Here is a 12152-nt window from a genome sequence, read left to right as displayed (position 1 = left end):
AAAAGATAAAATCCTGATTTCTTCAAATGACGCCCGAGGCCCTCCCTGATCTGGCCTCTGCCCACCTCTCCATACCTTCTGTTTTGCACGTGATACTCTATCCATTTGGACCCCATGTGGTTTTCTGAACACATGATGCTATTTCACGTCTCCTTGAATAGGACTCATCTGGGGTCTTTGCCCCTGGTGTCATCTCAGTAAGCATCTGCTAAACAGTGGTCTGAAGGAACCGTCTCTTCTCTCACTTCCAGCCCGTGTGCTTTGTCCACGCTTACAATGGACTGAGAGTAAGAGGGTGCTGGGGTTTCTACATCCATCTTACAGGAGGCAAGAGGGTTCACCAATGTTGAGAAAGCAGGCGGAGAAAGGGAGAGTTGCAGATTCTGTCGTAGGGCTGCCCTTTGAGCCCTGGAGCAACCTGAGCCCGGGCTTGTTCACTCATAGGATCCAGTAGATTCTGACTTTTATTGCTTGAGAGAGATCGAGCTGGGTTTTTGAAAGCAGTTGCATCGGAAAAGGTCCTCTTTCACGCTGTACACTCTCCTAGAACACATTTCTCCAGACTTTCAGACCAGAACATCCTCACCTCTTAACACTCAACTCAAGCATCATCTCCCCTATGATAAGGTCCTTCCTGACCATCACTGTTTTCCTTCTGGCTTATATACATGATCACTGTGATCTCTGGCTTCCATATTACCCTGTACAGAGTTTATCGCCACCATCTAAAATAAACTATTGAACTCACTCATATACCTGTATGTGTAGTTTTGTATATTTAAAAAAATTGACTTTATTTTTTAGAGCAATTTTAGGTTCACAGCAAAACTGAGTGGAAAGGACAGAGTTTCCCTTTATCTCCCGCCCCCGCCCCCTGCCCCCATCCTTCCCCACTATCAACTTCCCGAACCAGAGCGGTTCATTTGTTATAACAAATCCAAATCCATAGTTTGTATTTGGGTTCCCTCTCAGTGTTGTACATTCTTTGGGTTTTGACAATTGTATAATGACATGTATCCACCATTTCAGTATCACACAGAATGGTTTCACTGCTCTAAAAGTCCTCTGTGCTCTGCCTATTCATTCCTCCCCTCCATCCCTAGCAACCACTAATCTTTTTACTGTCTCCATAGTTTTGCCTTTTCCAGAACATCCTATAGTTAGAATCGTACAGGATATAGCCTTTTCAGATTGGTTTCTTTCATTTAGTTATATGCATTTAAGTTTCCTCCATGTCTTTTTATAGCTTGATAAACTTCTTTTTAGCATTGAATCATATTCCATTGTCTGGTGTACCACAGTTGATTTATCCATTCGCCTACTGAAGGATGTCTTGGTTGCTTCCAAGTTTTGGTTAATTCTGAATAAAACTGCTATAAACATCAGTGTTCAGGTTTTCTGTGGACATAAGTTTTCAGTTCCTTTGGGTAAACACCAAGGAGCGTGATCGCTGGATTGTATGGTAAGACTATGTTTAGTTTTGCAAGAAACCTCCAAACTGTTTTCTGAAGTGGCTGTACCATTTTTGCACTCCCCCCAGCAATGACTGAGAGTTCCTGTTGCTCCACATCCTCACCAGCATTTGGTGTTATCAGTGGTCTGGATTTTGGTCATTCTTACAGGTATGTAGTAATTTTTCATTGTTTTAAATTTGCAATTCCATAATGATATATGATGTGGAGCACCTTTTCACACGCTCATTTGCCATCTGTATATCTTGTTTGGTGAGGTGTCTGTTCAGTTCTTTTGCACATTTAAAAAATCGGATCGTTGATTTCTTTATAGTTGACTTTTAAGAGTTCTTGGTATATTTGGGATGACAATCCTTTATCAGTTGTGTCTATTGCAAATATTTTCTCTCGGTCTGTGACTGCATTTTTTAACATAAAAATGCATGTTAAAATGTTAAATTAATAGCTGATATTGCTTCTCGGGGGCAGGGACAGTGTACCTTCATTTTTGTGTTTCCAGGCCTAGCGCAGAGTGTGACATACAGCTGGTTCTCACTAAATATGTGGTAAATGAACAAAGACAGTTAATTTGCTTATTTTTTTTTTTTTTTCGGCCGTACCGTGCAGCTTGTGAGATCTTAGTTCCCCAACCAGGGATTGAAACGATGCTCCCTGCATTAGGAGTGTGGGGTCTTAACCACTGGACCACCGGGGAAGTCTCTAATTTGCTTAATCTTGAATAACCTCTCTTAAGGGAAAAAAATCTTCTTTTAGGTATATTTTTTCCTCTCAAATAGAAACCATAACAGTAGAAGGGGAAAAAAATAGATTTACTCACAACATCTAACCTTTGGTTTAATTTGGCTTGTCTTTATATTCACTGTGAGATGAAACCTTACTGAAAATGAAATGCTGCACCTGAATTCAAGTATTCTGTCATTTTGTCCCTGCCCACAAATATTTGTTCAGGAAATACGATTTTTAGGAATCTGGTGTTCTTTGCTCACTGGCTGAGCACGTGACTGAGGTAACTGGAGAGCAGGTCCAACCAGTCCTGCGTGTGCTGTCACAGAGTTTGGGTCTTGGGCAGGTCAAGGTTCCCTTCGTTCCCCAGAGAAAAAGAAGGGAGGCGGAGGGCGCAGTGCATGTTCATGGGCCCTGGGATGCATTTTTTCCCAAGCCCTTTATAGAAATTCACAAAGGGGGTCAGGTTACACCTGTTTCCTATGAAGCTGGACTGTACTTTGTATGAGATGCAAAGAAGGAAATAGGGATGGGTAATGCAAATAGGAAAAATAGGTGTCTAAAAACTTGGGGAGAAAAAAACACATGCTTTCTTGGCTTGGGATGAGTAACAACAAACCAGTGGGACAGGAGAGAGAAAAGCCTTCCCCAGGGATCTTTCCACACACCTCCTGCATGGTAGGCCGACTGTGTGTCGGGGGGGTGACATGATTCGGTACCGCTGTGTCATTTCAACAGCGGAATATGGCAGGAGTGCAGCGTCTGAGGGTGAGAAATTGCCTACTGTGATTGTTATATCCATCCATGTAAGCAGGTTTGCCTCAACCTGGGCATGATTGACATTTTGGGCCAGATAATTCTTTGTTATGGGGGTGGAGTCTGTTCTGTGCCTTGTAGGATGTTTAGCAGCATCCCTGGCCCCTATGCACTAGATGCCAGTAGCAGTCCCCCTCCCTGGTTGTGACCACCAAAGATGGCTCTAGGTATTGCCAAATGTCCCCCGGGAGGCAAAATCGCTGTTGCTTGAGAACCACTGATTTATAGGAAGAATTCAGTTCCCATCACAGTGCCTGGGAAGAGTGTCTTGTATGTGAAAAATCACTGACTAAGGTATTAGATTCACTCTGGTGGACCAAATATTCATGGTTTCTGCCCATGTGATGCTTAAATCTGATGGATGAGAAGATGGGTAGATGGATGTAGGGTGTCTCAATAGGTAGATGTGATTTCTCTTAGTAATCATCCAGTGTTTAAAAAAAGAGTCATCCAAGCTACTACCTTTCTAGCCAATCATGGGAGGTAAAAGCAACCCTTGTGTGAAGGTAGATCAAGTAGTTGACAACCAGAGCCTAATGACCTGGGAAAAAAAAGTTATCTTTTTAAAAAAATTGAGGTAGAGTCTATTATATAAGCTTCAGGTATACAGCTTAGTGATTCACGTTATTTAAAGATTATACTCTATTTATAGTAATTATAAAATATTGGTTGCATTTCCTGTGTTGTACAATATATCCTCGTAGCTGATTTATTTTATACAGGGCTTAGCATTTCTTGACTCTGGATAACGTGACCACAAACTTCTTTGGCTTTCACACTCAGAATAATGCTACCCACTCTGCTTTTAAAAAAAAAATCTGTCATCGTCTCATGAATCCCCAAATTTAGCTGCGTTCCCATCTTTTCCATAGCTTCATCATGCACTACAGGTGTTACTTTAGCACTTTACCGAGTGGCCTCGCCCAGAGATCAGCAAATTTTCTCTTCCTTTCCTGGACGTTGATTCATTAACGCTGGACTCGCGGCCAACAGCACTGTTAACTTGTGCCTGAACCAAGCTTCTCTAACTTGTTTTCTCTGTAAGGCACATCCCGGCCTTCTGGCACCTCAGGGACATTAGATAGCACTTCAGCACTGCTGGGGGGATGGCCTGGGCTGGGGGTGTGGAGAAGTGGTGGCGAAGAAAAACGCACAAAAATGCAAAAAGCATGGCACTATTAGACCGCAAAAAGGACACTCGTTTACAGTGTTAAAGGTGAAAGGAGAAAACAGAGCCTCGCCTTTTTTCCACCTCAGCTAGGAATGTGCATGTTGGATGACTGAGATTTTTTGCCTCTCTGTACATGTTGATGAGTGATCGTAAAAGTGCCACAAGTAATGCTTTTGGGGTCACGAATACATTTTAGTGAGTATGTGAATTTGCAAATACAGAATCCACGAATAATGAGGATTGATGGTATCTGTATTTTTAACAAGTTCCCTGTGGTATTGTGATACACAGCCAAGTTGAGGAAACTCTGAATTTTACGTAATTTGTGAATGTGAGGTAGTGCTTCTATTTGTGACAGTGCAAAAATTATAAAATTTTCTAAAGACATTTAGGTTTACTGTCCTGCCCCAATTAAAAAAAAAAAAGTTTAAAGCTATGCCTACACCTTGTGCTGCAACTGTGGCTGTTACCATTGGTCGAGCTTCTGTTGAGGAAATAATTTTTATTCTTTCGACCTTAGGTAAACAGAGAGATTAAAAAGAATCTTCTTTGTGATGGAAGTGTACAAAAATTAGGTTACCACTGCAGAATTAAGATAGGAAAGGAAGCACAACTGGAATAATCTTTCACTTTAGGAAAATCAACTGATACTAAAGGAGCAAAGATCAGTGTATGGTCAATATTTCTCTTTATAGTTGATGATCAGGAGAAATGAGATACTATCGTCATTTTTTTTCTCCCTAAATTGAAAACAGAGGATCAAAAGATTCCTTGAATATGACATCTCCCTTTACTTCCTTTCAGCACTACCATGATCAGAGTTACTTTCGATGCCAATTATCGTGTATTATTTGTCTCTCCTGCAGAATGTAAACACATTAGGGATTGTGTTTTTCTAATTCACCACCATGTCCCTGATACCTGGTACAGGGCCAGGTGCATAGTAAATGTTCAAAAAAAATGTTGTTGAACACATGTTTCTGAACGAGAAGGGAAAGGGGAAAGTGAATAAATACTTGTTGAACACTTACTATATGCTAAGCAAGATACTTTATTTATTTATTCCTCACAAACCTATATGATAGATATTTTGACTCCTGTTCGATAGGTGAGAAAAACCAAGGCTCAGAGACGCTTTGTAGGAAACCTGTGTCACTCCATCAGACATTACTAGTTGCCAGCTTACCTTCCATCTCCCCTTCTTCCTTGCTGGTAGAGCCTCAATTGTGCTGAGTATATAGCACATCCCCTTACCCCTAACCCTTACATGCTTTGAAAGGAAGGCATTCTTAGCCCACATTCCAAGTGTAAGTCCTGATGAATTTAAGACAATCGGGGTAAAGTTGTTCCCTTTGTAAGTGATTAATTTGGGGGTTGGCATGTGACTCAGTTCTAACTAATGCTGGGGGTTGGATATCCTGAAAAAGATTTAGAATTCCTAAGGGGACATTGAAAAAGGCAGAATCTCTGGATCTGGTGTTTCCTGGATGTGATGCCTGGAATAAATACAGTCATCTTGTGACCTGAACTAGCAAAGTGGAGAAGCTGAAGAACCAGGGTTTGTGATGACATGAGTAAGCCTCTGAGTTAACTAACCTCAAATTTACCCCACCCCTGGACTTGTCAGATTAGAAAATAAATTTCTATATTTTTTCAGGCATTTTGAGTCAGGGTGGTATTTCCAGATGAAGACATCCAAACTGACATAATCAGGTACCTGGGAGTGGCAAGCCCAGATTTTTTCCTACATCTGGCTCTGTAGTCTATGTGCTTTCCACTCTACTCCACTATCTTTCAGAAAGTGAAATCATTCAAAACAAGCGCCAGAAACTTCTGAGTCCCAAGGGGAACTGAATAATGGGCATTGTTCTAAACCATTCAGCTGTGCACTCTAGCACATTCTTCATACACTTGACAGAATTATTCACTGTACAGATATATGTGAAGTAAGTACAACGTGGTGCTTAAGTGTATTTTAACTTGTATTTTCTTCTGTAATTGTCCCTATCTTTCCATATGAATCCTGAATTCTCTGAGGGCAGCACACATGCCTTGTTTTTCCATAAATCTCTGTCTGTCAGTTTCTTTTTTCATTCTAACGGATAGAAGCACAAAAGTGAATTAACTCAAACAGTGAAGGATGAAGTTCTAGCTCCAAACCTCAAGAAGGGTGGAGCTGGCCTCATGCATGAATGAACCCAGGAATGGCTTGTGACTCCTACACAAATCAGGGTTCAGCAGCTCACAAGGTTTTCCCTGGAACTTTATGCCTTCACGTTTCCTTACTTGGTGGAGAACCAAGTGAGGCCATTTCCACATCACAGTCAAACAGCTCCTGACACGTGAGAAAGGCAAGACTCTTCAGCTTCTACAGAAGCATCCTGGAGAAGCCTCCCGATTGGTTGGGCTTATGTCCCATGGCCCTTCCTGGGCCAGTCACTGTGGCTAGGGCCTGTCACATTGGCTCACCGTGGGCTCTGTGTCCACTCCTGTGTTCAGAGGGGTGGATGTCTTAAAGGGAAGAATTCTGGACAGAAAGGAAAAGAGCTACCCCATCCTCCCAGGGCTTCTTTCCAGGCTCCTAGGTTAGCACTGGGTAAATAGTAGTCACTATAAATACCTAGGGAGCTTGTGAACACAAACTTGTCTCTCACTGGTGACAAATGAACACACATACACACACACACACACACACACACACACACACACATACATATACAGAGTGCACCCTTATAAGCTCTTTCCCAGTTTCAGAACTCCATGCAGACACTATGGGAAGAGCTTCTGTACCCACATTTTAGAGTTGGGAACTTTTTACTCCCAACCCTTGATGGTGATCTTGATGATTGCCAGATAGCACAGATTTTACCCCCCCGCGCCCACCGCCCATCCCGGGTCCCCAGAAGGAATGTAGCAGGGAGAAAATTCCACAGTACCAAATGCCGCATGTCAACCTGCTCGACAGCACACAGCCTCGGCGCCAGTAACATGCCTTTGCCTGCCTGCTTTGGGATTGAGGATTCTCACTTTTGAACCATTTAGCCCCCAACCTTTCCTCACAGCGCATTCATGCCTGTTCAGTCTCCAGCATGGGAAACAGAGAGGGGGCAGTAATCACTGAGGAACTTGGATGCCCTGGGGACACAGGCTGAACATGATAAAATCCCAGGGAACACCGATCTCCCAGCTCACCTGGCCTCGTGCCAAATGCAAGAGAGCCAAGGAAGGGAGGAAGCCATCCTACTTTCCTTTCCTTGTTCACAGACTAGTAAATAATACGGTGAATAGTGACATGCTGGAAACAAAGTGCGTAGTCCAGTTTCCATGTGGATCTATCAGCCCAGATAATGACGTGAGAATCTCGGCCAATCATTGCTCAGAACAGCCAGAGACAATTTCGATCTTGAGTTCTTAAAGGACAGTTTTGGTTTCTTTACCTACTTTATGCAAGAATCATGTATAAATTTTATAGTTGGAAAAAATGCTTAGTATTAATTTAAAGTAAGGTATGTTAGTATTGGCTTTTCCTTCACTGAAATTTTTAGTAGGAGGGAATAATACCTCTGTTGATATGGAGATCATCTTTGACATAAAAGTGACTCCAGCAAAAGGCTTTTCTGTCTCTCTCAATGAAGAGCAAACCAAAGAATTCAAAAGAGTAAGAATATTTGCACCTCATCTTTTTTCCCCTCTATATTAGCTTCCCCTTTGTATTGTATTGCTGTTGTAACAAATTACCACAAACTTAGTGGCTTAAAATAACACAGGTGTATTCCCTTATGGTTCTGGAAGCTAGAATTCTGCAATCAGTTTCACTTAGCTAAGGTCAAGGTGTCCACAGGGCTGTTTCCTTCAGTGTCTTAAAGGAGAATTTGTTTCCTTCCCTTTTCTGCCTGGGCTGTATTCCCTGCATTCATTGGCTCCCGGCCATCTTCAAAACCAGCAGAGTAGAATCGTCAGATCTGTTTCTCTCTGACTGATTTCCCCTGTGTCCCTCCTTAAGGGCCCTTTGAGCACATCAGGCCCACCCAGGGTAATCTGAGACAATCCTCCACGCCAAGGCCTTTAATTTAATCACATCTGCAATGTCATTTGCCATGAAGACAACATATTCGCAGATTCTGGGGGTTAGGATGAGGATATCTTTGAGGGTTGTTATTCTTGATTCGTCCTAGTACACCCTTTTACTAAATTAACAATATAAATCAAGGAGAATTGATGAATCAAGCGATATTTATTTTAGATTAGTGAAAAATTACTGAAAACATATAACCCATCAGGTGCTCCTCGTTGAGCTCCACAGTTTTTCTGTTAAAATTTTGTTGCCTGGAAAAAAACCACACTAAAGAGCTAAAAATTTCTTTGAAGTGCAGTGTATAATAAAGTACACCTACCTTCAGTACAGCTGGGTTAATGTTTGCATATGTGTGTGTATTTGTAAAACCATACCCACATCGGTATACCAAAACAAGTCTAGCACCTCTGAGGTCTCCCTCACGCCCTTGCCAGTCGGTAACCTCCCACTTTAGTAGCCTCTGTTCCAACGGCAGCCACTACAGCTTTGTTTTCACCTGTTCTTCAACATACAAATGTATGAACTCTTCTGTATTTGCTTCCTTTTGCTCAATACAATATCTCTGGAATATATGCATGTTGATACAGGTAGCAGTAGTTTCTTCTTTTTTTAATTACTATGAATACCATAGTATTTTTGTATCCATTGAATGAATACCCAACCTTTTATCCATTCTCCCTTTGATGGACATCTGGCTTGTTTCCATTTGGGTGCCATTATGAATAAAACTGCTGTGAACATATTTGTAAACATTAAAAGTTTTAAATAGATGGTTAAAAAAAGAAACCATGTCCTCAGGCACTGTGGAAGACTTTGAAATTTGGTTCATCTGTTACGATTGAGATCAAATATGCTCCCCTGGACCAAGAAGTCTTCTTCCACCCCAGTGAGTATCAGGGATTTGGGCCTCTACTCTCCCATCCCTCCATCTCCTCACCTGGAAAAGAAAAGAAAATGACAGTGAACAATTTTGGGGGTTCCCTTTGAGAAAAAACTTTTGCATATACTTCTCTGTAAACATATATATGCTTATGTTTGTTTATACAAAGGAATTATACTCTAAAAAGTTTTCTGTACCTTGTTCCTTTCACTTATTGATAAATTTGTATGTATCTGGATATCAGTATAAAGCGTTGTTGTTTTTAAGGGCTATATAACATGGATGAATTATAGTTTATTTAAGGAGACTCTCCAGTTAAAGGACATTTAGGTTGTTTCCAGTCTTCTTCTGTAATAGAAAATTTTTCAGGGAATATCTTTGTATATTTTGGGAAACAGTTTAAAACATATCCATAGGATTCCTAGCAATAATATTATAGGTTTAATAATATTTACTTTTTAAATGTTGATAAAATTGCCAAATTACTTTCCAAAGATTTGTACTGTTTTGACCTCTTAACGAAAGAATATGAAAGTACCTATTTCTCGTATTCTAGCCAACCCTGAGCATCATCAAACTTTAAAATATTTGCTGTCTGCTAGAGGAAAACATAATGATGCCTTAATTTGCATGTTTGGAGGATAATAGTTAAAATTCTTTTTCTTCCAGTTTTATTGAGATATAATTGATAAACAGCGCCGTACAAGTGTAAGGTGTACAGCATAGTGATTTTGAATTACATACCTCATGGAGCAGTTACCATAATAAGTTTAGTGAACATCCATCCTCTTATATAGGTACAAAATAAAAGAAAAGTATGATACCCACACACTCATACACATACAACAGAATATTACTCAGCCATAAAAAAGGAAGAAATCTTACTATTTGCAACAAGATGGATGAACCTAGAGGGTATTATGCTAAGTGAAGTAAGTCAGAGAAAAACAAATACTAAATGATTTCGTTTATATGTGAAATCTAAGAAACAAAACAAATAAAGATAACAAAACAGAATCATAGATACAGAGAACAAACAGGAGGTTGCCAGAGGGGAGGAGGTGGGGGAATGAGCCACATAAGTGAGAGACATTAAGAGGTACACACTTTCAGTTACGAAATAAATGAGTCATGGGGATGAAATATACAGCATGGGGAATATAGTCAATAATGGTATAATATCTTTGTATGGTGACAGATGGTAACTAAACTTACCATGGTGAGCATTTTGTAATATATGGAAATATCAAATCACTATGCTGTACGTCAGAAGCTAACCTCGTGTTGATTTCTTTTTTTTTTTTTTTTAATATTTATTTGGCTGCACTGGGTCTTAGTTGCAGCTTGCGAGATCTTTGATCTTCGTTGCAGCATGCGTGATCTTTAGTTGGGCATGTAGGATCTCAGTTGCGGCGTGTGGAATCTAGTTCCCTGACCAGGTATCAAACCCGGGTCCCCTGCATTGGGAGCACGGAGTCTTACCCACTGCACCACCAGGGAAGTCCCTGATTTGTATTTCTTTATGAGTGTGACTTAGGTTTCTTTTACTTTATATTACTTCTGTAAACTCTACTGTTATAAATTCTGACCCTTTTAAAATTAGGTTGCTTCATACTCAGTTTTTTTATTTATGAGATCTAGCTTTGAGATGTACTTAAATTTCTATTCATTAAATTTGGTATAGAATGGAAACTTGTTCAAAACCTGAAAGTCTCGAAACAATGCACTTTGAGCCACTTTTCCTTTTTTTTTAAAAAAAGTTTAATGTAACAGAAATCTCTTGGTCACGTGAAGGTCATCTAAATTTTTTGACACTCATTTTTCTATAATCACTGTCAAAATCACTTTTCATCTTTTCTTTCTTCTCTTTTCTGGCTTTTAAAATTTTTTATTCATCAATTCATTGATGCCACGTTTAACATTAAGTAATACATAAAGCATTTCCTCTCATGTAGCAGTGTTCTACTTGTAATGGGACTATCAGAAATGGGATGAAGTTAGCCGAAGTGTTCTTTGGGCAGGTGTCTCTATCTGCAATTCCATTAATCCTGCAACCCCCATAAACTTCACCTTCCATTGTGGGCTCTAAATAACCCTGAACCAGGAGGATTTTAATCATTCTTCCTCTCTCATTTCCTGGTAGTGAGAATTCTTTCCAGTGTTTTACCTTTCTTGGATTTCAGTGCAAGGAAACTGGTCTTTCATAAAAACAAGTGCAGGTTTAGCTGTAAGGATGTTTCTCCCAGCATCATTTGGGTTTGAAGTGATCCAAATATTCAAATAAAGGGGAACAGCTAAATAAATTTATTCATCTGTATCGTGAAATGTTCAGCAGTCATTCATGTGATGGTGTAGACCACAGTCTTCAAATTGTGCTCCCCAGATCAATTGCGTCAGCATCAACTTGTTAGAAGTGCAAATTCTTGCCCCTCCCACCAACTACTAAAGTGGAGACTGGGCAACTGAGTGGGTGAAGACCAAACACCGTGTGTTGTATGGAGCTCTTCACATGCATGATCCAGTGTGAGAACCACTGTAGTAGACAGAAATTTACTGACGTGAAAAGAGGGCCACAATAGAATGAGTTAAATAAAAGCAGATTACAGAAAGAGTATATACAGCATGATCCTACTTTTGAAATATTCATACGTATATATGAAATGTATAGAAACAGATATGAACGTTAAAATGTGGACAGTGGTAATCACTGGGTGGGGAGGTTACAAGTGATTTCATTTTTAAAAACATTTTATTTGTACTTTCAAGCATTTTTACAGTGAATACAAATTACTTATGTAATATTAAGATAGAGCAAAATAAATATTCTCCATTTGGAAAGGTTTGGCAGACGAGAGGGACCCATCTGTGCCCCTGAGTTTCACTTTCCACTTGGGGAATGTCTTTATTTCTGCGGCCATCGGCAGACTGGTATGTGGAGAGCAGCATTTTCTTCTAAATCTCTCAAGCAGACAGAAACAAAATTGCTTTGACTTCCTTAATATGGCTGGAATTTTA

The 12152-nt window shown here is 40.2% G+C and overlaps 1 protein-coding gene across 1 annotated transcript in view; it reads left to right on the top strand.

Moving 5' to 3' along the window:
• Positions 1-3554, top strand: part of GCNT1 (glucosaminyl (N-acetyl) transferase 1) — a 71300-nt gene extending 67746 nt beyond the window's left edge. The window contains exon 4 of the transcript XR_004350279.1: positions 1541-3554. The gene's annotated coding sequence lies outside the window, so the exon portion shown is untranslated. The remainder of the gene's footprint in view (positions 1-1540) is intronic.
• Positions 3555-12152: the final 8598 nt, after the last annotated feature.

This window comes from Phocoena sinus, chromosome 6 (genome assembly GCF_008692025.1).
Source record: "Phocoena sinus isolate mPhoSin1 chromosome 6, mPhoSin1.pri, whole genome shotgun sequence".
NCBI lineage: Eukaryota > Metazoa > Chordata > Mammalia > Artiodactyla > Phocoenidae > Phocoena > Phocoena sinus.
This window is presented reverse-complemented; position numbering and strand designations above follow the sequence as displayed.